The sequence below is a fragment of the Plectrocnemia conspersa genome, unplaced genomic scaffold, assembly GCF_051122295.1.
Source record: "Plectrocnemia conspersa isolate PC_06_02 unplaced genomic scaffold, ASM5112229v1 ptg000005l, whole genome shotgun sequence".
NCBI classification, from domain to species: Eukaryota; Metazoa; Arthropoda; class Insecta; order Trichoptera; family Polycentropodidae; genus Plectrocnemia; species Plectrocnemia conspersa.
The window spans coordinates 16,804,262-16,830,624 of record NW_028277169.1 but is presented as its reverse complement, the minus strand read 5'-3'; the positions used below and the strand labels follow the sequence as shown (position 1 = coordinate 16,830,624).

The 26,363-nt window shown below is 30.2% G+C and overlaps 1 protein-coding gene across 14 annotated transcripts in view; it reads right to left on the bottom strand.

Moving 5' to 3' along the window:
* LOC148234964 (uncharacterized) overlaps positions 1–26,363 on the bottom strand; it is a 127,954-nt gene that overhangs the window by 94,414 nt on the left and 7,177 nt on the right. For 6 of the 14 annotated variants that reach the window (XM_088186368.1, XM_088186382.1, XM_088186394.1 and 3 more), the window contains exon 2: positions 7,156–7,232. The exons of 6 other annotated variants lie outside the window; for them this stretch is intronic. The gene's annotated coding sequence lies outside the window, so the exon portion shown is untranslated. Of the gene's footprint in view, positions 1–7,155; positions 7,465–26,363 lie in introns of all 14 variants that reach the window. 2 more of the 14 variants (XM_088186373.1, XM_088186384.1) reach the window with 1 other exon arrangement.

Below are 26,363 nucleotides of genomic sequence, written 5' to 3'. Positions count from 1 at the left end.
ATATATATATATATATATATATATATATATATATATATATATATATATATATATATATATATATATATATATATATATATATATATATATATATATATATATATATATATATATATATATATATATATATATATATATATATATATATATATATATATATATATATATATATATATATATATATATATATATATATATATATATATATATATATATATATATATATATATATATATATATATATATATATATATATATATATATATATATATATATATATATATATATATATATATATATATATATATATATATATATATATATATATATATATATATATATATATATATATATATATATATATATATATATATATATATATATATATATATATATATATATATATATATATATATATATATATATATATATATATATATATATATATATATATATATATATATATATATATATATATATATATATATATATATATATATATATATATATATATATATATATATATATATATATATATATATATATATATATATATATATATATATATATATATATATATATATATATATATATATATATATATATATATATATATATATATATATATATATATATATATATATATATATATATATATATATATATATATATATATATATATATATATATATATATATATATATATATATATATATATATATATATATATATATATATATATATATATATATATATATATATATATATATATATATATATATATATATGTATAACTAAGTTTGTACCAGGCCTGTGTTGTAACTCAATATTGCATTTTTTAACCATCAGTCTTGCGAAGCGAAGAATAAAATATTCAGTTGGAAAAAATATAAAACTATCTCCAAGAAAAAGAGCTTTCACATTGATAAAGAAAAACATAACAGCTTATGATTTACCAGCAATGTTGTCAAAGCAAAGTAAATGAATTGTTACATATAATTAGGCATAAGGAACAAGCAAATGTAAGGAAATAAAATTGTTTTTTATCCGTGGCAATATTTTTAGGTTTAAGAAAAAGCGTTCCAAGTAGGGTTTTCAATTATTCCTAGTTTGTAACTATTCAAGTACTGAATAAAAAATGGATGAAAACTTTAGAATATTCGAATATATTCGTATATTTTTCTCGGTTCTTATCGAAATTAATTTATTTAACTAATTAGTGCAAAAATAAATTATTTGCCTGTAAAATAATATTTCATTTAAAAAAAATATCAGTTGATAATAATTATTTTAATTAATCAGTAATTACTTTCATGATCGTTACCTTTTGAATTTTATAAAATATGCACTATACAATGCTGTGCTGGCGTAAAGGTAAATTTATTATTTTACATACTTTTTGATCAGGGAGTATTTCCGAAAATGGCAATAGCAAATTTACACCGGATATATTAGGAGTGACTTTCGGCAAATATAAAGAATGATTTGCTTCTGTATGTCGATCAATTATTAAAAATGGATAATAAATATAGATAAAAAGTCAATTTTTTCGAAACAAAATAAAGGCGCATAAAGGATCATGGATTTTGGAGCGGAACTAGTCACTCGGGTATATTGAGAGAAAAAACGACTACTTGTATTGAACAAACATACAATTTGTTTTATTCTAAGATTTTTTCAACTTTAATTTAAGATAATATAAACGTATATTCCATTGAGAATCCTAGTTCCAAGCTTTCCAAACTAATCAGAAATTATACAACTCACCATATACGTAAGCTTATTTCCATAACTTATAACTAGCGTAAGTAAGTTCACAATTGACCGTCAAAGTTGAATATAAATCTCATTTTATAACATAATAATTTTTATATTATTAATTTGTATTTTTTAATATAAAAACCAATATTATGAGAAATAAATATTAATCTATTAATGAAATTACATTGAATTAAATAAATATTTTACAAAGTAGGAAAATTTAATTATTTACTAAAATAAGAATATAATTTTTTTCTAATCTCAATTCTTATTTGCCATACTATTATTTTTATGCAAAAATAAAAGTTACATCTAGATTTGATATTGTTGTCTTTGCCGAAAACCATTATTTGTCATATTATTTTAATATTCCAGGGGGGAGGGGGGCAAAAGTTGACAAGTAGTCGTTTTTTTATATTTCCATTTCATTATGATTCATAGTATTTCATTACATGATATACATTTTTCTGGTCAAATTCTAGGGGCCTTGATTAGAATCCACGTCAAAAGCAATAAAAGCGTGCCGTAGCCGTCGCAGTAGAAAAGCTCGGTTATCTAGCGTTCATATTAAAACTTTTAAACACTATTACGACATGCAATAAGTGAGAATCGAATGAAGCACTTTTTAAACCAAATGTTGACATTTTACATATATATTTCCTCATTTTACATAACTAAAGAAATCATTATTTTTTTGACTACTGAAAGATTTTGAATTTTGAAAATATTTTAGTAATGACATTAATGTCGGTTTCTTCGTTTATATAATTTATATTTAATTGCCCATTGATATTTTACGATTGTTTAAATAACAAATTTAAGGCCCCTTCGGTTGTCAATAATAAACGTGAGACAATTGTCAATAACCTTTTTGGATTATCGAAAAATAAAATATCCCTAAATCGTTTTGCATTTTGCCGATTCCCATGCGAAATTTATTATTATCGGAGCGGGTTTTTAGATCACCAAAGCAAAGATAAATCCGCCGGCCGGTTAATATAATAGCATCGCAAACAAATTGTTGGTAATCCAAATACTTTCGATCTTCCGAGAAAGTATGCATATTTTCAAGCACCTGGCATGAACACCTTCAGAAAGGTTTTTTATCTGAGTCTTATTTTATTACTTAAGCAAAAATAAAACTAAAAATTTGTAAACAATATATTCCCAGACCCTTATTAAAACTTTTCAATAAGTATGAATATTAGGCATGAACCCGCCTTTACTTATGCAGCGTTATAAAAATAACAGGCACTTTTTAAAAATATTCGTATAATTTTAATTTATGTAATAGAAAATGCTTCTTAAAATTTTTCAAAAAATGATAATTTTCGAATTTATTTTTTTCGAGAAGTTCTCGAGAAATAATTCTAGAGAAGAAACACTAATTAGTGGTAACAAAGAGAAAATACTAAAAGCATTTAAAGTTAGAAATTTAAATACACTCAGTTAAAGCTTTGGAAATATTTGCATGTGGCTCTAAATCAATACGAGCTTTGCCATTTTGTGTTTATATAATACTTGAATTTGTGGTTGTTCTTATTCATAGTATCTAATATTTTACATTATTGGGATAATGTATTGTAGTTAAGCGGAATGTTTCACGGTATGATTATGTTTTATATAACAACCAAAGTTACAGCATATGTTTTTATTTTGTGTTAAATATTTTTTTATAGTTTATGTTTATCATAATACCGTAAAATAGTGAGTTTGTCACTTAAAGGTTGAAAATGGCGGTTGCAGTAAAAATTTCATGAGCCCAATATAGCTTATTCATTAACTGTCAATGATGTTTAACGATTATACCCAATACTTTGTTGTTATTGCTTTTGATGTAAACACAGGACTTCTGAGAAGTGAGTGATCTTTTTATAGTGATAGAAAGTATAACAAAATTATCTAATAATACATTTTCGCGTGGGTTTATAATATAATATATAACCTAATAAAAGGCTACGGCATAGCTATTAACTTACTATTTTTAAACAGTTTTGGCTTGTTTGTCCGTCATAGTGAAAGACAGCCTCTCGTCCATATTATTTATTCCAATCAAGATGTGGATGTTTTATTTCAATGCATATTTAATTGTGTTACAATAATTATTATATATAATATTTAGTCTCAAAACTCAATGTGTAATGAACACGGGACAATCGTGTATGTACACAACAAAAATTACTGCCTCCGTGTGGGTTAAAATTGCAACATTGTAATACATTTACAGCATTATTCGCACACATGATACTAATGGATTGAATCTAAGATTAGGCTATATTAGAGAGTATTGATGGGGTGCAAACTACAATGGGATACTACAACATTTAAATCCTTTATCCAGTGTTAACATTCCTTCGTTCTCTGACACACATTCACTGCCAAAAATCTTCCCGAGTTCATGGCAAACTCGGTGCAGTGTAACAATGAACTCTGCGAAAACGCAGATCCATCTCAATCGGCCTCGGTTTGCGCTTGTGACCTTGGGACCCGCGAATCGATACCAAAGCGGGCGGGGGTCCACAGGGTGGGACCCACAGGGATGCTGCAAAGATGTGGCGCGCGAGCCTGGGAAAAACGACTTCGCTGCTATATAGAATGGATGTTGTGATTTGTGACCGGTGTCTTACCGGTTTTAGTTTGACTGCCGCATAGAGATTTACCCTAAACGAAAGGTGAAATGTGAGGTGGATTAGTGGCGACAATGGAGTAAAATGTCATTCCCACAACATAATGGTTTCTCACTATTCGAAGAGTAATATAATATAGTTATTAAAAATCAAAATAAATTACACCGGATATTATAAATATATTATTTCTTATATAGTGTTAATACGCCATAACCTTGCAAGTTCAATAACTCTAACTATGTAATAGCATAACTAGGATTATATATTTCTTCCGGGGCCTTGACAATCCGTTGATAGTTTCATTTACTATTGAATTTTTTTACTTTAATTTGTACGATGCTCCAGGGTCAAGCTTACAGTTTTTTGTTATGTATCTATTTCCTCTTGTGCAAAAATATTCTATGGTATTTTTTTAAATTTTATTAAATATATAATAATAAATTGACGATCTCTTGATAAAAATAATATAAGCATATCCAATTAAATTTAGCGTTTTTTAAGATCTGATTAAAATCAAATAAAACTATGTAGAACGGATTCATTCATATAATAAACCGAGAGTTAATTCGGCATAATGAAACAAAAATAAAGCGTGTAAAAAATATTAAATTACACACACGAAAGTGTTAAAAATTGATAATGGTCTTACACAGCATACGGCAGACGAGATCGATAATAATAAATCATCGATACGTCCAATCATAATCATCATCATAATGATAATTATATACAAGATCTCGATTATGTGAGTTTCACTCAAATTACACACAAATATTTTAAATTATAACAAAGCCTCAGATTTACAACATTACAATTTATTATATTGCAGCGAATACAATAATAATATATTACTATACTTATGTCTAATTACTTTATATGTAGTCTCAAAACTTATAACTCAATCTGTAATGAACACATGACATCGAATCTCTATTTATTTACACATTTAATTAAAAAAAAACAATTTGTTTCAGTTACTTCCGTACGTCCCTATCCCGACCGCAGGAGCATGGTTTCTTACTCCATCTAACGATAAAAAAACAGTTTTTGGGCTTAACACTATTATCTGATTTATAGTATAAACCATAATTACTATTAATTAGATGAAAATATAGTATTCAATTTTAGTTTTATATTAACTGTTATTAATTATAACGTCATCTATGCTGATTATATATAAGTTACAGTTGAAAATTTATCGCAGTTTTAACATTGAACTGTGAATACTGCAAGGAAATGGCCCTGACCCGTATAATGGCATTTTCAATGCATCTCTATAAGTACTCTGCATTAATATATTATTTATTAGTTACTTAAAAGTTAATTTATTGACATTTATTAGTCGCAACTATTTCCTTCAGCCGCCTATTAAAAAAAAGGAACGCTAATCCGGTGAAATTCGGTCGTAAAATTAAGTTGAAAATAAAATCACTCGTTACACTAATTAAACTTAGGCGTTAGCCAACGGCGTATTTGAATTTTTAACAATCTAGTTGATAATGACCTAAAAACTTGGACAATCAGGCCATTATTCATATAATAATTAAAGATAAAAGTCTACGTAATATGGGATTAAATACTTTATTAACTGTTTTAATGTTCTTACGTAAATGACCATTTCAATATTAATAAACACCGATATTGAAAATTCCGCTATTATTGCAATCCCTATTAATAACAATGAAAATACTCATCGGAGCGATGAGTATCATAGTTTACAAATAGCGCTCACTTAACTAACTCGAGTAAAAGCTAATCAGACCCTTCGAAAAAAGATGTTTAATTTCTGAATAATAAGTTTATGCTAAGCTTTGTTGAATGCTTTTTTAAAGTCGGTATAAACTACATCAATCTGGATTTTAAAATCGAGCGACTTTATCACATCCTTTAAGAGTGACCATAGAACGATGCGGACGAAAACCGTGTTCCACTTAAATCTGCCGATAATGATTATTTATATAATTGTAAAGAATAATATAAAATTTATTAGATAAATATATATTTTACGTGCAGGTTTTAATATATTTAAAAAAAATAAGATATAATTATGCAAAAAATAAAAATATATAATATAGTAAAATTTCTGAAAGTGGGAAATACTGTGTTTATATTATTTATAAATAGAAGAAATAGCAGATCAAGATTTGAACCATGTGAGACTCAAAAGGTTAAGTATTTTTTGATTATTGCCATTATTAAACATACCATAGTTCACATTAGTCTTTATATAATTTGTATATCTTTGAGTATTCGATACAAAATATGTGATTGCCTCTTTTATAACAGTAGAACACAGTAGTGATCTAGTCATGTTGTTAATCAACGTACATACATATATCAAAACTGTGATATTTAACATCAAGTTATAAAATATAGTAACATCAAATCAATTGTAGAATTAATATAAGGTTAAAAATTATTCTCCATATACATATTATCTTACGTATTCTTGCGTATAATTAATATTTCCACTTGAATTGCTTTTCAATTTGAAGGAAGAACGGTCCGATTATTGTGAATTATTATCATAAGCACTTTTCACTCATCGATAGCTACTTTCCAAATGAGTTCGAAACACAATTTGAATAGAAATTGAAATGAAGGCGCTTTGTAACAACGCGTATTATAATATAATAGACACGTGCGCATCTTACAGAAATTTTAGAAAGAAAATATTGTAACTATTTTTACATTGCGTTGCAATTATCATTGTTATGATACGTTAACCATACAATGCAGTATTGTATGATTAAATAATAATACCAACCAGTTAAACGCCTGTGCGAAGAAAACTTGGCCGATTGCCCTATCGCCATCTTCTAGCGATGATCATCGTTGCAGTATCTGTAACGAGAGAAAAACGACGTATTAATGTTGGGTCGAATGAAAATTCATCGGGAAAAACATTGAACGTATGGTTTTTAGGCCGTGACGCAGCAGCATCCCTCTGATCTCATGGGAAAACCCGATGAGATAGGAAAAGTGTGGCCCTTTCATCTCACTTCGCGTGGGACGTGCGTCTCATTGTTGTTATTTTCTTCGGCGAAAATGAGTTTCCAATTCCATCGAAGGGATTCTGTGAAAATACAGCCGAAATTTCGTAAATTTTTCAGAAAAAAATATAATGATTCTATGCCCTTAAATAACTGCATTTTTTTGGAACGTTGTAAATGATATTAATTATGAAACATTTAGCATTAGATTAAAATTATAAAATCCCATCATTTATAATGCTTTATTATCATACGAATATGATATGAATAAAAATGTAGATATTTGTATCAGTTAATTATAATAGTCATATTTGTCTGAATGTAATTGTATGTGATTCTCGCTTTAAATGTGCAACAAAATAAATCATTTTTTTTATTAAAACTTTGGGCATATGATTTAAAATGCTTTACAGAAATAACTTTACATACAGTGTACACAAATAAACATGGTCATAAAGTTTTTGATTAGATACAGTGACGTAGCTAGGGTTTGTGTCGCCCGGGGCGATGTTTAACATTGCACCCTCTCACATACAATTATCTAATACAAAATCTGACCATCCTAAAAATCTGTAACTTAATACATGATTTTATTTGCCAAAAGTTTCCGGGGCATGCGGCCCATTTTAAACCCCCCCCCCTCCACTCTCCCCAGCTACGCTATTTATAATACTTCGACTTTTACTGATTCTAGAACCAAGAAACTGGCAAAAATTTCAGGCCAGCAAAAAATATTTTTATCTAGAGGGGCGGCATTTTATGAGCGGCCGGGTCATCAAATCAGCATTTGTTAAGCTGTTGTTTTCACATATTAAACTTTGTGGATACATATTTTTAAACGCTTCAAACATGAAAATGCCGGCCCTAAGCAGGTGCCGCCCAGGGCGGTCCGCCCCTCCTAGCTACGTTACTGATTAGATATATTTATAGAAATATAAATTAAATATTTTAAATTAGATATTTGCTCCAAAAGCAACTAATATTTATTTATTTATTGTAAATCTTCTGGTGCAACATAACAGGCGTTAGTCCAATTTGTTACAAAGGTGTATACACAATCAACAATTGTGATACTAGATTCAAATCAACATCTGTAAATTAGCTGAACTATTATTACACCATTAATAAGTTTCAGACCTAGCTCGATTTTCTTTTTTAATTATTCATCACGATATTAATTCGTAATAACATATAAATCTAGGAAACCCTAATCTGTGATGATCGTGCAAAATTAAATTATATCATAATATATTAATCACTAATTCCGAGCTCCTAGACATGATACAAATTGAAAAGCACAAGTCTTTCAGGTATTAGTCACCAGCTAATACAAGTGGTTTATCATGTTGGTAATATTATTTATTTACTGATAAGTGATATATCACCATATTATGGCATATGTTTACTGAAAATTTAAATTAATGGGAATTTAAAAAAATCAGTTTCAAGTAAACAAATCTAGATCAAAATTATTTATAAGGCCGCCGACAAATATTATTAGCTCATCCGTTAGTAATTGGTCGCTTTCGTTTGCAAATGACACGAAGATCACGATAAGTCCACGCTTGGTTTGCAACGGTGTTACATATGCATGGTATTAATTCAGTACCGGCTTTCCGGTCAATGAAAATTTTCGAAATGCCAAAAAAACTAGTAAAAGTATTGTACAACAATTGTACGAAATCGCTTGTTCTATACCGGGTGAATCGTAAATTTTAACGAGTTAACGCAATATCACAGATGGTTGCATAGTTAAAAATCGATAATTTTAAATACATAATTTGCTATAAATGCAATCGTGTTACATCATTATAATCGTACCATTCAGTAATATATTATATTCACATATTTGTAATAAACTGTGCTAATGCGCTGACTCTGAATCAATATGTTTTGATGCGCGTTGCTTCAAGAACCCAGAAATATTACAGAATGAAAAATACATAAATTATATTATTATAAATAGTATAAGGTGACATCTAAATTTGCTATTAATAATACTTTTTTATTACTCAGAACTCGATACTACTGATTCTAACGCTTCCGGGAATTCTAGTGAAATAAGACTTTACTACATTTATATGCGACGCAATTTTAACTACAATCCAATAGATTTCATTTGATTGGGCAATAACTTGATTATATCTTGATTGTCCAGAACTAATGTCGTTATAATTCCATGAAGATTGACAATCATCCAATCAAATCAGAACTACTTTTTGAAATGAGACATCACGGGGTTTGCCCCATGCCTCATAACGAGGAGAAATGTAATTTTAAAACTTAGATAATATAGAAATATACAGCGTTGCACGATGACATGCACTCAATTCCCTATTACAATCAAACTCAATCTAATCTCTGAGCCAGTGACGTAAAATCGCTTGAGCAGCTGCCGAAGAGTAATATAGCTAAAAAATATTGTTTTTTCGCTGCACGGCTAAATGCATTTTTTTGTGTGTTAAATATAGTTTTCAATTTTTTGAAAATTTTCCTGTTCATACACATTATAATGTTTAAAATAGTTACGTATCCTTTTTTGTACAAGTTTTGCAGAACTGAAACATATTGTGGCGCAGGTCACGAGAAATATAAATTTTGGATTTGGCGAAAGTACTGTTAGTCAAAGAACTGTAATGTCTTGGATCTAGAAATTTCATACTAGTGTTATTATGAAAAATATTGAAAAACATTGTTGAGACTAAACAATAATAAACATATGTTTGAAAATCTTCAGCAGACACTTTAGCTGACTGTTTTGCATCAAAATTTCATAAGAAAGGTGAAAAAAATGAACAAATGGGTACCGCACGAACTGATGAAATGACAAAAATAGTACATTTTGAAGCCTTTCATTAGTTCTCAGAACCATTATTGAAGTGCAGCATTACTGCAATAAGAAACTGATTATCTTCGATAGTCAGAAGAGATCAGAATAATTACACTGGCAAACCAAGATTTTGTAACTGGGATTTTGATGACTGATTTGGATCAAGTTTATCATACATATTCAGAGTCTCTACGGTGACCATGATGTATCACGTCAAGTTTTGATGTTAGCATCAAATTTTCTTCAATTGAAAACGTGCCATTTAAATTGCCACGTTGGAAAATTCAAGGGCGCCAAAGACATTTTTCATTGCAGTGTAAAATAAAGTACAAGAACAAAACAAGTTCTGGTTACAACTACCGTAAGCATATCTCACAATTTCCCAATTTTAACTACATGTAGTTAGCGAAACCTTTTGAAACCATGCAAAAAACAATGGCTCACAGCCAAATCATTTTTTAATTGCGGTTATGGAAGGACGACGGCGAGGTCACGCAGTGTTCATTCACCGGCAGCTGATTGTCCATCTGAACAGCAGTGGTCCAAGTGACGGACATTGTCACAAGATGAAGACAATGGGAGCACAAGAGATCGAGGACACGGCCGCCAGTGGAGCACGTCGCCCAAGGTGAGGCTTTAACTGTTACTCCGCGCTTCACTGCCAAATTGCTCACCTGTGAATCTGCCCGCGAGAAGATGCTACTCAAGATCCGCTGGGAAATTGGATTTCTTTCATATCCCCATCTCGTGTTTCCTACATATCCCAACTTTACAATAAATTATTATCGATATATTGATGCACGAGCAATACAAAGGGTCTGCACGAAACCAGCTTATAATATACTACCTTACAACAGCTGATAATAAATTGTCAAAGTCCATAGTTAATTAGTAAATTCAGTGATTTTAAGAATTTATAAAAATATAATTACTTCGTCGCTTTTTATAAGCGTATTTTTATATGGATCATTTAGTCATATAAAATAGATAAATATATGTACTCTTTTTTGCATAAGATATAATATCATAGACTTCAACTGCGTCATTAGTTTTATTTTTAAAGTATTGTCAAGTCGAGTTATCGTATCTCTATAGCAAAATATTGTATTATAATTGTGTAACTAATAAGTTGTATTATTGTATATTAGTTATGTCTATCTTAATCACTATTATTACTATTACTTTGCAAATTAACATGATTCCACAGCAATGCGTGGAATTGAGAAGGTCGAGGTTAATAACTGGAGAGGTGCAGAGAAACGTCGTGTTTGATTACAGTGTGAGAATGACGCTTGTCCCGTTAGTCATGTCACGATGACCGAAGAGAATTGCGTCAAAATGTTATTGTAATATTTGCAATTAGTACTTTTTGGCTTTTGTTAATATTATTCTCAGAAGCGAACAAAGACGTTTGGATTAATTGAATTCAATAACGAAAAATTGCACACACATGCAAAACTTTGAACCTAACAAAACATTTTTTGTTGTGAATGCACATATGTATGTGTGATTCAGTAGTATTTATAAAGCAACAGATTTATGCATAATGTGCAAATAACATATGTTCTATTCTAACAACAAAAAAGTCCACAGTATAAGAAAATAAGTGTTGTCGGATGAGTGTGGATTGTTACAAAATAAATAAATCCATGGTTTACACGCTGTACACTTAATAAATGTAAACCAATATTGATAAATAAAAGCATCCGTTTAACCCATTGAGTACAGAGTTAATTTAAACAAATTTGTTAATTTGTTAGTTTACTCCTGGGAGTGAGTAAATTTTACGTAATTTCCCATAATAAATTTAATGGTTATTTATTTATTATTATTTATATTGCATTTATAGTAAAAAATTAGTGTTTCTCAAAGTGTAATTGCTTTGATTTATTTTACTACATTTTTGTATTAGTGTGTTTTAATAATTTATTTTAACACCTTTTTAATATTAAATTACTTTAAATTATTTTACATATTTTTCTGCTTATGTGAATTTTTTTTATATTTTTTTGTAATGTTCAATTACGTACTCTTTAATATATTAGTGATATTTTCTGTACAAATCATTTATTTTGAATAAATTAAATAAAACCATTATATAAATATGTTTTTATTTAGTATTTCTTTATATGTAAATATCTGGGGTACCTCAAAACAGTTAAAGATCTGGCGCCGTACATGTACGGCCATACCGCTCAAAGGGTTAATAACAATAATATCCCTGATTCTAAACCAGAAATTATCGGGTTATACCGCAAAGAATTTAATTTCAGTAAAATCATATCGGAAAACATTTTACTAGAGAAAATACAATTTATTTGGGAGGTGCTACTAAAATTATATGATTTTAACTTTTTCATATGTAGTGATACCTATATAAGTTTACATACTTATCATTATTTTTTTACAAGCGATGTATAAATTATATTTTGACTAGAGAAAACATAATTTAACTGATAGGCGCTAGTGAAATTATATGCTGCTCTAAAATGTATATGAAACTCAGTTTGACAGTTGCGAAACGTCATTTGCTGTTCTAACCCAAACCTAACCTAATAAAAGTTCTAAAACTAAAACTTTCATTAGGTTAAGTTCAAAATACATACATAATCTCATCTCTCAGGGGGAAATAAGCAGAAGAAAATATTACACATTGCTCCATAGTTTGTCTGCACTTCGATATTACACTGTTTTAAAAATATGATAGCTATCCTTACCGATATTACTACGGACTTCTGACATAAGAGCATTTGTCAAAGTATATTCAAACCGATTTTTGATCAATAAGGCGACGGCACGATTTTATTGCTTTTGACGTGAATTTTTTACTTTTGAGAAGAGATAATTGTTTTTGAGCTCTCCTATTGGTCATAATTCGGTTTAGGTAAGCTTCATTTAATTCTCACTTAACGTAATATTGTTATAAAAAGACCTAATATGAACGCTAGATAACGAATGTTTTTACTGCGACAGCACGATTTTATTGCTTTTGACTTGAATTCTAAACAGGGACCCCCTTGAATTTGTCCAAAAAAACAATGTTTGAAATATTTTTTTATATTCCTGTTGAAGAAATAATACAGAATTTTAATAGTTTTATTTTGTAATGACTAATCAAATTTTCTAAAACAAATAATTCTATAAATTCACCATAATTTTGTACATCATTAAAAATGATAAAATATTATATCAATATAAAACAAATTACTTCATCTAAAAAATTCGTATAAAATGGCCAGACTTTTTAGTCATATTTTTTTTATATAAAACCCTATTTGTTTAAAATACAGAAAGAGTCTTTCACCAACGATTTAACTATGAATGAATTTATTGTGTAAAAAAGGTTGTGAAGTCGGCAAAGTATTTTAGAATATCATTCTAATTATTATTTTAACAATTGCTGTTTGGTATACACAATTAAAATTGCGGTTTTTTAATTGTTATAATTATTGAATAAACATACACACATGCACATACACATATTTATCAAAAATATTTTTTCGCTATGATTTTTATTACCAATAAGCAAAAGTCTCGATTCCCGGGACATCAAAAAAGCCTAGCACAAAATAAATTCTCATAATATGCCAGAAGCAATAAAATCGTGCCATCGCCGTCATAGTGTGAACGATCGGTTATGTGTATTGGTTTTCATTTGATTATATGGAAAATAACTTTTACTATATTTATATGCTTATTTAGAAGCGCACGAAATTTTACAGGCCGTATGTGATGTAATTTAACTACTCGTGGGCTTCAGATTGCTGATCATTGGACAAATTAATGCGCTTCAATCATGTGAGGTAGCTTGCGGGAGTTTGGATGCGGGCAGCTAATAAAGTTGCATGTTGAAAACTTTCATGTTTGATTCTCGATACTGTTTTTTTTTCAATAAAGTAAAGTGTTTTAAAATAGGATAGATTTTGTTTTTAATAATTTTCAACACTTTTGCTTTTCATTTCATAAAACATGATTCATTTAAGTATTTTTTGATATTTCAGCGTTGTATTTAGTCAATATTTCTTATGAACATATTTTTACCACAAACAGTATATATGTATGATTAAATCGACTAATAATTTTTTTTTTATCTTAGCGATTATTATGATATTTAATTATATTGAGAATTTAATATTTAGCTATTTAATTATTAAAAATTGTTTGGTTTTCAAGAAAAACGCTCAGATAATTAACATTTGCGTCTCACCACAATGCCACATTGACCAACCGCAATAAAATTGCTTATCGAATAACAAACACATATTTACCTTATGTAAATACTCAACATATATGTATGTACATATGTACATAGGAATCGAATTAAATTCTGTGCAAATACAAGAAATCACATTGGAAATACTCCAATCAAACTTCTAAGCTTTCAATCACCCACCCTCAAACCACTATAAATTACCAGGGTTAGATTAATCGCCATTGAATAAAGATATATTCGATAGTACATACTATTTTTCATCCTATACACATCACATTTGACTGATCGGGATAGGGATGAATGTTTGGATAGTCGAAGGTCAAATAATGTTTGTATAACAAGATGGAGCGTTTATGTGTGTTAATATCACAAATAGCGTGATGTGTACACAAGCTAACAAGGTTAAATAATCCCACAAATAGCGCATAATCTGCGCTGGGTATTTATAACTGATATATCGCTAATTAAAGATTTTACCCCCACGTAAATTTGATTATTACGTGTTATTACGTAGAGCGAAAAAAATATAATTGCAAGCGTTATTCAACGATGACATACTTTTCTCTTGTGGCAAAAGATAACATTCGAGTAAATGTCACGAATGAGGTACGTATAATGCGATATGATATTATATCCCGTAGAGTTGATGTAACATTCTAATATACTTTATATGTCAACGTTTATGCTATATGTGTGTGTATGTAGTATGTGTGTAGGTGGGTGGTAAGCATACGCATGCCTCATTGCAAGAACAGGTGAGACAGGTATGCAATTTTACTTTTAAATGAACGTTGGACGCAGCCGTAATACGCGAGATAACGAATTCGTCGATAATTTATTGCAAAATAAAAAATATTATTTATAAAAATAACGATTATTATGTTTTTTATGGACTTGCGTATGTGTGGACGTAGTGAACTTTCGACTGCATTTTTGTAGACGCATCGAAAAGGATATAAGAAAGTATTTTTATATTACGGAAATAAAGAAGATGAAAATTAAATCTTCGCAATTATAATATAATATGTCACTAAAGGCATTATATAAAATTACAAGAACGGAGGATATAACATACATTTGATTTTGACTTCAATAAGTGGATTTGCTAGTTGCAAAATATCACTTTTCAAAATATTACTATCAAAGATGATTCAGCTACACGAAACCTTCACTTATTGATAAGAAAGATAAGCTATTAAGAAATTATTTTTATTTTACGGAAAATAAATAACACCAACGATGTTTAAACAGACACTATGATGAAAGTGCAATAACTGAAAGTCTAACGAATCATGTAGACATAATACTACTGACTAAGTTATCTAGAAACAATAAATCGCATTGCTTTCAAAGAAAAAATAGACGTCGCCATTTACATACTTCAAAACGATTTTAGAAAAAATACAATAATATTTTTTTAAGCAAATTTTAAACGTAAGTTATTGAAAAAAACAACTATTTTATTCAAAGAAAACGAATTTTTCAGACGAAATTTTAAGTTCTTTTTTCGAAAAAAATTAAATATAAAAATATTTCATAGACATTTTAGAGCAGCCTATATTTTCACTGGCGCTTATCAGTTAAATTATATTTTCGATAGTAAACTATATATTTACTGTTAAAAATGTATTTGGACTACAAGTGAAAATATAACTTTGCTGAAAAATACATTCACTGTAACATTTAAATAAATAATGATATATATTACTATACTTCATTTCATTTAACAGAGTCACTTTAAGGAATATCTTCTATTTCACAGTGGTATTTTATTAAACCGTTTGCGCCAAGCAGTTGTCTTATACGTTCCATCTACTTCATTGTTATTCCGACACCAGCAGCGCACGGACGTCTTCAAATTGTTATCGGTATACATACGTAAATGATAAATTGTTGATTTTGATAGATTATAAATTTCATTATTTCAACATAAAAAAATATAGTAACATTTCTAATTTTTATAAAATAGTTTAAAATATAGAAAGGAGTAATGATAAGTATATCGCAAGTATATCTGTATCTTGTACTTTAGAGCAAATTGATGGGACGGCGTACATTCAAATATGTCTCTCTTTTTCACTTATGAATAATGACGAAATGGATAGACCTCAAGGTGACTCTGTTAAAAGAAACGGGCTATAGTTTTTGATTAAAATAATTAAAAATTTTAGTGAAAAATATTTTTAAAACATATCGGTGTATTATACAATAGAAAGTAAAATAAGTATTCTGTCCTCTAAAAACATAATAAAATTAAGGTCAATTCAATCTAACCTTCTCATAAAATAAATTAACAAATATATTATCCATACAATTTACTAGTCTCCTTTAATTAGTTTATTTATGGTAAGCTCTCGGTTATGTTAACTGATAATTACCCACATTTTAAGAGGAAAAAACATTGTAACAAACATTCATTAGATTAAAAACGTGACATTAATAAAATTCACGAGCGAATTGTATTCCCTTTTATGCGATATTTTCACACTGTGGGGTTGAAATTACACAAACGGGAGCTCGTGTATTTATAACTCAATTTAAAATATTTTTCGCCAAAATATCAACGAACACTTGAACACATGACGCATAAATTGCGATATAAAGTTATTTCGGGAACTGCCCTTTCGGCGTTAAAAGGTGTTTATCTTATAAATTATAATAATGGCGTTTGATAACAGGTTGACGTTTTGATATACAATAGTTAAACGCGTGTCAAGATAGCATATTTATTTATGTACAGAGCGCAAAAAAATGACTAAACTGGTGATTTTTATATACTAAGCCATAAAAGAGTACCGTTCCAATTTCGCGTGTGATGCAATCCTGTCTTATCCAATTTATTTTATCCGAACAATATATCACGTGCTTCAAAACGTACCATTATTAGACAAAGTCACATGTATCACCGCACAGATCTTATTATAGTGGGCCTATTTTGAGGTTGTATTGCTATTGGCCAGTGTAGCGGAATACGTGAGGTTATTTTTACTCCACTCCAAAAGGATACACATCTACATGGAGATTATATGGAGGTAAATTCCGAGCTCGAAGCAAAACTTGACCTTAGCAATGAGGATCGAAAGCGATCGCATGAAAACATTCAGTCCACGCCCACGTCCATTTTATTGGTACAATCGTCATAATTCACAATTTACTGAAATTGACACGTTGACCTTAGGTGGTTAACAATAATTAATAAGGATCAGGGCGTATAATACATACATAATACGGTATCGCCTACAGGGGTTCTAAAATCGATTTAGTACAAACGTAAGTAACATCAGTCATAAATAATATTGTGACTGTTTCAATACCTTATCACTTAAATCGAATAAATATGATTCGAAACTTATAAAAGTATACAGTGCTATCTTAATGGTAACATAGAATACTTTGAAAATATAATGATAAGACTATTTTTATCGCTATATACATGGCTTTGGTTAAAAAATGGTGTCCATCACAAATTTGCCATCCACTATCCAACTTGATTTTATTCGAAATTCGTTTCCTAATAAAATGATTTGTTGTTAGTCAATAGTTAAAAACATTAAATACGACTTCGCTCGGCTTTTTTAAAATAAAATTGCATTAAAAACCTATCTTTGTGTCATCTAAATGTACAAAAAACGCAACGCTTCTCGAAATCATAAAAAATAAATCCGTAATCCTTGGTCAGGCTTATCACTAAATTGTTTATTGAAGTGGTTTAATAGCCAATTGACTTGGCTTTCGTGGTGAAAATATTTTTAGAAATTATAATGCCAAATCGTCCACAAATTTAGTTTGAGTTTAAAATTCGATATTATTGTGTATTCGTCACTCAGGTTATGAACTAAATAAATTTTAAAGTTTATCGGTTATAATCGATCATCACTTCAAAGACTTTTTTAAAACACGTAGAAATAGGTGCAAAAAATAAGTACCCTTGGTGAAAATCGATACATTACTTGCGAGAAACATTATATGTGGCTTAGGAAAACAGATGTATGCAGTCGTATACCTGCCAAAAAAACGTTATTCATAGAATAAATGCGTCTAGCACGCATAATATGAGCCAATCGATACAAAAGCTCCACTGTTTCGAATTAAAGAAGAGTGGCGCTCTATGATGAGAGTAAAATAAATGTATACTGGTCATATGAGTACATTACTACGTTCGTCGTTAAGGCGACAAAATATACAGATATAAATGACTCCAAGCAACTGTAAACTCCAGAAGGCAAAATTATATGGGGGTGCTTCTTATATTCCAGAATGGAAGGTATTTCTTTTCATCCTTACGATGGAAAAGCATGTGACTAAAAATTTGGACTGCAATTTGATGGATGTTTCTGCACACTGTTATTTGGTAAAAAATATTTAGTAATGTTTTTTTTATCAATAAGTAAAAACCGAAACAGTTTACAACGACGAAATAGACCACACAAATTATTCTCTATCTTCTTTCAAGATGGTCTTCGTATTTGGATTAGACCTATCAACGTTTCATCGCGTCAATCTCTGTATAAAATTTAAAAAGTTACTGAGAAAATCTGAATACCACATAAAGCAACCATGAACTATTTATTTACAAATCTGGGAATTGTGCTCTTCGTATCTTCGCACGGAAAGATTTCAGCAAATAATATAACCAGACGCCATTTAGTAATTTACTTTTGACTGTAACGCTGATCATTGTCGACATCGACGCGCAAGAAGAACTAAAATCTGCGTAAATACTGCATGTGATTGATAGATTTTCATATGGATCACGAATTTTATGATCGAATATTATCAGAATGTGGATACAAGTGTATAATTTAAGAGAAATGGCATGTTACAAGAACAATGTTTACAAAACGAGTAAAACCCGTTTATCAGGCGAACGACATTTACGTTTCGTTTTCCTGAATGCTAAGCGACTAGCCATTACAAAAAGTTTATAATCCCTGATCTAAGTCATCGTAGGTATATTAAAAATAACGTATCAAATCGCACTTGATTGTAGATTGGCCTCGGAAGGCACAAAATGGGTCAAAACGTTATGATGGCGTTGACCTTTTTTCTTTACCTAAATTGGCTCAAATGGCAACAGTCTCGTAAATCTATCGTTAAGCAATCTACACTTATCGACGAAATTAATGGGTTATTGAGGCACTTATATGGACAACTTTGCTCTGGCAAGTGTCTTTGTATTGCCATAAATGTTTGATTCAAAATGCACGATCCACATTTTGAAATTTAGCAATGCTCCATTGTCACGCGTGACATTTTCAGTGTCGTGGAATATTCACACCAGACAAGGAATGTCTGGTGTTTTTTTTTTTTTGAACGTGTATTCTTCCAGTGATGGTTTAATAGTATCTATCCTGCCATTCTCCACAATACGAAATACGAATTCTTTGCATTGGAAGTGGCGATTTAAAAATAGAGATTCTTGGATTAGGAATGCAAAGCATTCTCAACTGTGGATGCTATCACTCAGCGAAGCACCGTCGGCGGCATTATACGTGTCAAGGTCTAAAATTGAATCTAGACTTATGCATCTGGTATGCAATAAAATATGGCGGTGAATCTGTGATTTATACGATATTAATAGACTTTAAAAAATATAAACCTCAATTCTGTTGGTACAAATATCCAGTATTGTATTATATATAAACAGATAAGTATATTGAACGTATATCCGTATTGTGTGCTTAAGAGCTAATAGTAAGGGCGTAAACCCAAACTTGACATCATTCTCAATTATGAATAATGATGAAATGGATAGCTCTCGAACTGACTGTGTTAACGCAAATATAGTACAGAACTTTTCTCAAATAACAAATATTTTTTGTATAAATTCTGTTTTAAAACGCGGAGTAGTGCAATTCGTCTGATTTGATTCTCGGTAGTTAAATTTTATTTTAATTGAAAATTTATTGTTCATTATTGCGTTTCATTATAATTTTTTCACTTTTACCTCTCATCTAAATACCATATTTATATTGATTTTTGTATTTGAGCGAAGTAGTTATAAACCAGTAAATGGTGTTTATGTTATTTCGATAATCAACTATTTTTCAATATCAATCATGATTGAGAATATTTTAACAATATTTACATTTAAAATAGTAGCTTTAACAACATTTGTTATATTTTAATTAATTGGATAACTTTATAGATTTTAATGCGGTAGCTACTAAGAAAGATAGTTTAAATTTAAAAAATACTACATGTTGTAAAAATAAGTAGCCTTTACTATCATTACAAAACTGATATATCCGTTCGTAATATTTATTATAATTTATACTGCAAAGATGCAGATTTTTCCCGCGAGTCTTGCTCCCGACCGCTGGAGTCAGGTCGCTCACTCGCGCCATTGTACGAGATAAAAGCAAAACAATTTTCGAAGGTTATACAAAAAATGCGCTCGTACGCACAGGCATTAAAAGATAAAACATGAAGTTTGATGCATGATAGTAATAGACTTTATAACCCACATAAAATATTTTCCAGAAATGCTCTCCACGGTACTCCTTCTCTAGCCAATCTCAATCAACTTCCTTCATTGATACATAATCCTTTTTAACTGTTCGGCTCTTTTGGTATCCCTGTTGTTACGACATTATAATCTTTGGCATTCTAGTCTCTAATATGCTCAATAGAAAATTATTATTTTAGCGATTTAGAATCATTGAGTGTACTGTTACACAAAAATTCATACTAATTTTAACCTTTTATAACCAATATTTGCCATTTTCAATACATAAATAAAGGCCTCCATCAACGACAGAATTAAGATTTTTTTTATATTCCTAATAAGCTTTTTGATCGACGTTTGGTAAGGATGTGGTGAGCATAACGGATATACTGTTTTTTTTTATATATATATATATTATAAACCGGTTAAATTCTAAATAGGAAGCTAAAGTCGCCAAGAGGAAAAGTTCACCAATACATTAAAGATTATACCATAAAATTGATCAATTCAACATTGCTTCAATGCGATTAAATTAGCCACATGAGCAGTAATTGCAAAAATATCTTGGTACTATGTAATTGCAGATATGTATTATCATATGATACAAATCGAAGGCACGTTTTCAGTATTAATTACTTTGTAGATGTTCTAGATGCAATTTGAATAAACAAAAAAAATATGCAATTCGAACTTGACTGGGCAGTCTTCGACGTGACTAGAAAACTCAATGCGATCACGTATCGAATGAAGGTCGATTTAAAGGTACTGAACCTGTCCATCGATATACTGAGAGAAGTGTACGTAGAACATGTCTACTTCTATTTCGGTTATGCTAGGTTCAAAAACCATCGTTGAGAGTTTGCGAAAGTTGCAGTGCGCAAATACCGGTAGCGATTCTCCGTCAGATATGATGAAATAATAAAAAATAGTTGCTAACACTTAATAGTATGCAACGTGGGAAATGTGGACATGGCTTCTGTCAAATGGCGCAATGTGTATGTGTGCCTTCATTTTGTAGAGAACGATGATTCGTGGTAAGCGGAAACTCTAACCGCGTTGAGGGTTTGCACTATGTGTAGTTAAAAATGTGGTTACATTAATACCACTGTTGCTGCAATATGCTAAAACGTGCACATTTTTAATAATGGAATGTGCAAGCGAGTGGCTTGCAGGTCTTGGAACTCCCAAGAGTGTGCGAAGGAATGCAACGCGTCACAAAACTCCCAGAATTTATTTACACAAGTGTCCCGATAGTTGCATCGTAAAAACTATAAAAAAATATTTGTATAAATTTACGTTGAAGGAAGGAAAACACGTACATAATAAACATGTTTTTTTATAAAATAATTTTATTGATATTATAATATAATTCACACAGCTGCCGAGAAAAATAAAGATTCCAGCAACTCATGATACATTATCACTAAAACCTAATGGATAATTTCTTGTGAATTTAATTTCGAATATTCATTTTGATTTATACATAATTCATTTTGATTTATGCGGTAAAATTATGGAATAATAAAAACATTGTTTTACATAAATTTCCACTTCATCATTTTTTGCAATTTGTCATCATCATACTATAAAAAAATGGCGTTTCACTAATTAGTAATTGCTTAATTAATATTATCATTATATGTAGTGGATTCTTAGATTAAAACGTCAAATTTATTTTTGTGTTTCAAAAGTGACAAGCATTACAGTAAATACACGATTGCGATCGTTTGACTCAAAAATTATTAAAAAGACAATTTGTTAACAGGTAAAACGCTTGCTATTTGAAGACCCCAAAGAAAAACATGTTAACTAACATACACATAGCTTCGAGATATTTAAAGATTTTTCCGTTTTTTTTTAAATTACTAAAATAATAATTTATTTTTAAATTATTTATACTTTTTAGAATTGAAATTATTATTATTAAAATTAATCATTTGTCAAGCAAATGTTTTAATATTTCAAGAATACGACATCTAAAATACAATATGTGAGTTATCATTTCTCACATGTTCTCGAAAACACCTTGTTCTCATCATCCCACAAATATGATTCGCAATATGCAAATTGATATGCCTAAATTATTAAAACACGATGCAAAAACGTGCGATTTATATATTTAAATATAAGCGAAAAACTTTTCGTTCACTATGTGTACAATTGTACACACCAACTTCGTACGTTAATATTTCGGCTTTTTGGATATTTTTGAATAATTCGGTAAAATGGTCACACGGTAAGAAAGTTGCACGATAAAAATGTCATACAGTGCGATAAGAAGTCGAAACACGATTCATGAATCTGTGGGGGTTCTTCCTGAAACTCTCGCAATAATTACCGTAACCACCACACAATAAGGCTGAACTTGACAATAGTGTAAATGAAGGGGCCACACAAAAGGCCTTGTTACGTCCAGAAAAAAGCGTTTCACATAAAAAAACACGTAATTATTCTCTGATGCATTGAAAGAATATTTCTTTGTTGCGAAACGGGCATGAAAACAATATATCACCAGATGACAAAAAGCACCGTCACAATATTCCCGTTGCACCATTCGATCTCGGTAGGATGTCCATCAAGCAAATGTCACATTCTAGAGGCTTCAACATATTTTGTTGTTTGAAGAAACGAGTGCAACGGCTTGAAGAAACGAGTCAGCGAGCTTTGCAACTCTTGATACTTAAAGCTGGTCTCCAATGAGGAGAGGCCAGACGGCTTGAGATGGTGAAGTATACGGTCGTAGAGAAGAACGAACCTCTAATATACCGGCAGGACCATCCACTGGACATCATCCCTCCGCCAGCTTCTCCACCATTGCTCGGAGAAAAACGATACTCGCCCACCATAGTTTTTCCCGATATTTGTAATATTATATAATAAAGTATTACTAGTTTCCAACGGCGTTCTTCTGGTTGTGAAGTCACACCCCTTAAGATTAGAAACCTTAAAAAGCAAAACAACATATTTTCTCATCCTAAAGTCATTTTCGATAAAAAAAAAAAGCACAGAATCAGATGGCAAAATATATATTCACTGGGTAATTAGCACATTTTTATCGTATATGGTATATTTGCAGTTGACATGTTCTACATCTTCTAGCCGCTTTAAAGCAGTATTTCATTTGATAGAGTACACGAAGCTTATGGTAGTGAATATTATTGTTTATATTCGACAAAAATGCCATTTAAAAAGTTCTTGCCTAAAAAAGTGCTAAAAGTTGTTTTGAAGCAACTGCTTAAAAACAACTGCATTTTTCTCAATACCATCTACATATGTTTAAAATCGATTAACTTTGGGAATAGCATTATACTAAAGATGATGAAAAAAATATATCCTAGGTATGCATCTGCCAAAATCAGGAACACCGAGAGATCAAAGAAATCGGGGACAGTAGGGTCGTTGATCTCGTGCCTTACCCTCTTATGGTATATAAACCGTAAGCATCATAAGATTCCCTATCGAGCTCGACGGTTTACCGTTACATTCTAATTAGAATCCACTACTATTTGCCTCTCAGCCATACACCGTGGGGGTGTTACCCTGCGCTTCTAAAGAAATATTCACCATTTTATTTTTATTATATAATAATACTCTTTTCTTATAATAAATACAAATATTTTATTGCTTTTGGAAACAACAATAGTAGGAACACATTTAATAATGTCTATAATAATTATATTTATTTAAAAAATCTTTGAAATTCTGCTCAAAATTAAAAAAAATCAGATACATAAGTAGCAAAATTATGAAATAAAGTTAATGGTATTGTAGGTTAATCAAATTTATTCATTTAACAATCCAAAACTGATGCTGATCCCCTAGAAATAGAAGTGGGAGGGGTGTCGCACGCAACGAAGAAAGAGATCAAGCATGCTATTTCGTGTAACGGTACTTCGTCCAGACGACATGGGAATCTTATGAAGCAAACCGTAACGCTGCCATAGAAAAGGGACTTTATTAATCAAGATTGATCAAAGACTCAAAAAATAGTAAGGATGATGGTCTTCAACTACTTTCCCCGAAAGCTGCTATACTTTGGAGCAAGATAAATAAGTGTTTTTAAGAAAATAATTGCCGATTCAAATTTCAGTAAGTCATATAAATCTGAGACATATTGGTTCCGAAAAACCCCTTCTCTCCGCCTAACGCCAGAGACACCAGGTTTTTAAGCCACGGCCTGGTAATGATAGTTTATTCGTCACCGAGAGGGACTACATTTCTGAACTACACTTTGAACTTCTACTTGGACTTTGCTACTGAGCTCGAATCCAATCGTAGCTTTCACTGAATTAACACAGATAACATTTCGAAGTCTAAAGAAAGCTGCTACTTCTACTTCGATCGTCCGTTTTGGTCCAGCCAAGCAGTCGTCTTGAACCTCCAAGAGTTCAACTCAACGATATAAAACATATCTATACAAAAACATCTCTAACTGTTGAAATTTAAAAATAATTTATTAAACTCTTGCAATTTTAAGGTTTACAAGTACGAAATACCCAATAGGTTTTCACTGAATTCTCATGGTAGCAAAATACCATTCTATATTTCGTAAACGAGATGTAATAAATAAAAATCGAAGGTACTCAAAACACACTTAATTGTAAGAACGATTTAAAATGAATTTTTGTTCATTAGCTATCGTAATGTGAATGGTACATTACACACAAAAAATGTAATAATCGGTTTATATATACATACAATTGTATATATTTGTATGTATATACACAGCACGCAATGCGTAAATTTGAGTTTCACCAAAAACAAATCAATTTCCATTGGCGTTGTTTTTCCACTTCGCAACCATTCCGAACGCACGAAAATCGTTCAAAATCACCGTGAAGTATCAAACCCATCGCTGGCATTACGGACCGATTGCTTCCTGGGTATCATAAGAAACGCTTGATGCATGACACAACAACGGCATGGAAGTTATTGAATCAAGAGGCACAAAAATCCGCGACGAAATGCAGCAGATTATATAACCGGACGATGATCGAAAGTCAAATCGTGCTTTGGGCCATTGTTTCGCTGTTGTGAAATTTGGTTAATGGCGAATAGGAGCATACACCGCTAGTTATAAAAGTCGGTTAAATAACTCATCATTGTTACCGAATGTGGTCATGGCTGGTCGGTTTGACGATCGCGTTTGACGAAACTCGGCAACATCACGAATGACTTGCTACCCGCTACATATGTAGATAAAACCGTTTGTAAGGTTTATTAGAAACTGATGAAATGACTGATGTGAAAGATGATCGTAACATCTTTGATAATCATTGATAATCCATATAATAGTTATAGGAGAGAACAATAATTTAGACCGACTTAAGTGAGATTACAATAAACCCGATTGATTTGAGTATAATAGAGAATTCTATGGTTGAAGAACATGGACAATGATAAGAGGTACAGTAAGTTCGAGATCGCGATCGATATTATTATGAATTGTTTTTTTATATAATAATGTTATAGTTCCTAAATTAAAATCTCC